Source organism: Miscanthus floridulus, chromosome 1 (assembly GCF_019320115.1).
Source record: "Miscanthus floridulus cultivar M001 chromosome 1, ASM1932011v1, whole genome shotgun sequence".
Lineage (NCBI taxonomy): Eukaryota > Viridiplantae > Streptophyta > Magnoliopsida > Poales > Poaceae > Miscanthus > Miscanthus floridulus.
In genome coordinates this window covers 117,269,930-117,274,231 of record NC_089580.1, presented here as the reverse complement: position 1 = coordinate 117,274,231, position 4,302 = coordinate 117,269,930, and the positions used below count along the sequence as shown (strand labels likewise).

At 40.1% G+C, this 4,302-nt stretch overlaps 1 non-coding gene across 1 annotated transcript; it reads right to left on the bottom strand.

The window, feature by feature from the left end:
• Positions 1 to 277: 277 nt before the first annotated feature.
• On the bottom strand, positions 278 to 385 carry LOC136511606 (small nucleolar RNA R71). Its single transcript, XR_010772773.1, has one exon. It is a non-coding gene; the product is annotated as a small nucleolar RNA R71 (small nucleolar RNA).
• Positions 386 to 4,302: the final 3,917 nt, after the last annotated feature.

The following is a 4,302-nucleotide window of genomic DNA, read 5'->3' as shown; positions in this document are numbered from 1 at the left end:
TTCGAGCTCAAGCCAGCTCTTGTCAACATGGTGTAAGCTAGCTAGTTTTGTGGGAAGGCACATGAAGATGTGAGTGCTCATCTCCAACACTTCTTGGAGATCTACAACACTTTCACCATCAAGGGTGTGACCAGAGATGCCATACTACTTTGCCCCTTCCCATTCTCACTTTTGGGAAAGGCAAAGCAATGGTTCTAGGCCAACAAAGATAGAAATACTACTAGGGATAACTGCTCCACTGTCTTCCTAGCAAAGTTTTTTCCCATAGGCAAGACCAATGCTCTATGTGGGAGAATCTCAAGTTTCTAGCAACAACATGATGAATTGTCCCCGAGGCATGGGAATGCTTTCTAGATTACATATCAGAATGTCCTCATCATGGGATGGAGAATTGGCTACTCATGCAAACTTTCTACCATGGGTTGACCAACAGTACCCATGAGACTATGGATGCTGCTGCTAGAGGTGCATTCTTGTCACTTAAACTTCTAGCTGCAACAACTCTTGTGGAGAAGATGGCCTCCAACCAAGGTTGGAATGAAGAACGTATTCAGACCCACAAGAGAGGTGGAGGTATACATCAACTTAAGGAGGTAGACATGATGTCTGGCAAGATGGTCCTGCTGATGAAGAAGCTCGAAGATTGAGCCAATGAGAAGCAAGAAGTCATGCACAATCATGATTCCCACATGACGTGTGAAGAGTGTGGAAACACCAGGCATTTAGGGAGCAATTGCCCTGAAATTCATGAGGATGTGAACTTCATCAATAACAACAATAACTATCATCCTCAATAGAATCAAGGATGGAACCAACAACAGAGGCCAAACTACCAAGGTAATTACCAAAGTAACTATCAAGGTAATAATTATAATAATTTAAATCAACCACCCTTAAGAATATTAATTGCTGGCCAATACAAACTTATGGAGGGATTATCTAAGAAGGTAGCTACCAATGGTAAAATATTAGAAAACATAAATAATATAATGGATAGCTTTTCTTCTATCATTAATAACGAGCATAGCTTTAATAAAATGATAGAATCACAAATAGCTTAGCTGGTGGCTACTGTCCCTCCGTCCGACAAAGGTAAGATTCTGGGGTAGCCGGAAGATCTAGAAACTACAAATCTTGTCGATATTTACAATGTAGCTTTCTACTACACACAACCATCAGAGGGAAGGTGGATAGATTACACCCTACCCGATAAGAAAGGTGACCCTAGGAGACCTGTCATCCCTATCTCCATTGGACGTCACATTGTCCAAGAAGCTATCTGTGACTTTGGAGCTAGTGTCAACATCATGCCTAAGGTAATCTATGAGAAAATTTTAGGAGATCCTTTGTTGTACACAAATATGAGTTTGTAGCTTATAGATCAGTCACTCTACTACCCCAAGGGAGTTCTTGAAGATGCCATTATCCGAGTGGGACAATCATATGTTCCCATAGACTTTGTGGTTTTGGAAACAGGTGGAGATGAAAGGGCACCCATCATCTTGGGCTGACCTTTCCTAAGCACCACGAAAGCCATCATCTATGCGGATAGTGCCAAGATCTGCTTCACAATCAAGGACAAGAAGAAGTTCTCATTCAAGAACCACATCTTGCAATCTCCTAGTCATCCTCAAAAGGCGTACTTACCCAAAGAAATGACGTGACCAAGAAGAAGAACAATAGGGGGAGGAAGAACAAAGCCAGGCAACCACAAGAAGAATCAGTCAACATGATCAACACACTCCGATTAGAGTATGACCACCTCCTTGCTTCACCATTACTCGCTAAGAAGGATGATCTAGGCATACCAACGATCGAGTGTACCATTGGACAAAGAATCTTCCACAAGACCTTCTACGACATTGGATTGGGTGTCAATATAATGTCCAAGGTAACGTATGAATATTTATTTGGTAACGAACCTTTGTTCCCTACATACATGCAATTACAGATGGCATACCAATCAATCCAATTTCTAGAGGGGATAGCTAAAGAGGTCAAGGTAAGAATGCACGATCAGTTTGCCCCTGTCGATTTCATGGTCCTATACATGGAAGAAGAAGATGATACACCCATCTTTGGAATACCATTCCTCAACACCACTAACATGAACATCTACGTCGGATCTTGACAAGTCCACTTCCAATTTCCTAGAGAAAAGGTATGCTATTATTTTAATAGTATAATACTTATGAACAGCCAAAGAAGAGTCATAGAAATATGATCACCAACCAAGGTCTAGGGGTTTAAACTAACAAATTCCATGAGTTTTGGTGAATCTATGATTTCTATAGGGTATATCTAGAAAACTACCAAAGGGACCTATTCGTCAAAAGAAATCTTGAAATTCCACCGCATAATCAACTTGGGAAGACTCTAGAAGACTCTAGGAGACTCTCCATCGAGGCGGGGCGCAAGGCACTGCCAGGTGGGGCTGGCCGGCCCCACCTGTAGGCCGCCCGACCCCTAGGAGCCACCCATCAATCCCTCATTGCAATGTTGGTTCTCCACCACCTCCTAGGTTGCATCTCCACCGTTTTAAGTCAGTTTGATCCAAGGGTTCACATTGGACCCTCTGGGCTATATATACCAGCCCCTGGTAGCCCCCTAAGGCATAAGTCATTTGAGAAGACAGAAACCCTAATCATCCTTAGTGCTCCATCATATTCTTGGGCATAGCTAGTTAGGCTAGGTCTAGAGGGAGGCAAGCAGGCTTAGCTTGGATTCCCGATCGTGTCAAGAGCATGGTTTGGTATAATCTTTGTACCCCCCACTCTTTTGTATCTCCATTACTTTTATATGCTTGCTACAATTGTTATGACAATATTAGTATTCATATTATTCATGTTCTTCATTATAATGATCATCGTCTACTTCGATTATATATGTAGTATAGTTGGATTATCATCATATTCATGCATATGTTCATATAGCGCTCACCCTAAGGATCCATGGGTGGGTGGTTGACATAGTGTAAGCATGGTGCTTATACGTTGGTTACCTATGGATACACCCTATATTCTAGGTCATGTGGTAGATCACGGACATGACACTCCCGTTGAGTCCTTTGTAGTCCACTCCCCGATGTAGGTAGCACGTATGATCTGGTTAGGAAGGGGGACAAGCTTTGTTCTTAATCTCCCTTAGTAATATCCCTTATGTGTAGATATGAATATGATCTTAGCAATTACTATTAGGTGTAATTTCACTAATCAATGTATGCTTTGACTTATAATTAAAATGACTTAGGAATTATTCCTCTAATATTCTACCTGACCATGCTAATACCATAGAAAGGAGTATTCTGAGTGATTTATCATTATCATTGATCAATACTTATCATATATATATATATATATATATCTTATCCTATGACTTACCCCTGTTATGAGTAGAATATTGGTTATGGTTTACTTCAACATCAATAGTATAAGGTATCAATACTTGTCCATGCTAGCCCTTCCCTGTGGTAAAAATACAAATAACGATACCCAAAATACTCTCGGGTGAAGTGCTACAATGGTTTAATTATCTGTGCGCTTGTAGATTTCCTTTTCATATCTTTATATTCTTTCAAGTCACATGAAATAATAAAGAACTACTTAGTAGTAATACTAAGTAGTACCAACAAGCATCTCTAGCACCATCATTAGGGATGACAACCTAGTACAAGTAATGCTAAGAGATGTAGGCATATAATAGGTGACTACTAAAACAAGTGACAAGTTAATAAATACCAACTCGTTCTGACCAGGTAATAACAATAATGGATGGAACAATCAGTCCCACCTGCAAGGAGGTAATTCGAAGTTTAACTCAAATTACAATTCGAATCAACCTTCCTTGAAAGACATGGTATTAGGCTAGGCGAAAATTAATGAAAATCTTACTAAAAAGTTAATGTTTAATGACAAAATGCTAGAAAATATTAACTATCAAATAGATGGTTTGACTTCTTCTATTCAAAATCAATTAAGCTTCAATAAAATGATAGAAACAAAATTAGCTCATATTGCTGCTGCTATTCCTGATAATAATGAAGGGAAGATCCCAGGGCAACCCAAGAATTCTCTTGAAAAAGTTAATGCGGTGACCACGAGGGGTGGTAAGTCCACTCATGGTCCACCAAATTCTAACAATAAAGCAGGAAAAGCACAGGGGCAACAGGAAGAAGGAACTTCACCATCAACAAAAACACAAAAAGATCAAGGAGAAGATGATGAAACGGCACCACAAGACTTTACTGACACTAGCTAGTTGCCATTTCCCACAAGAAAGAGGAAGCATGCCATGGACGAGCAA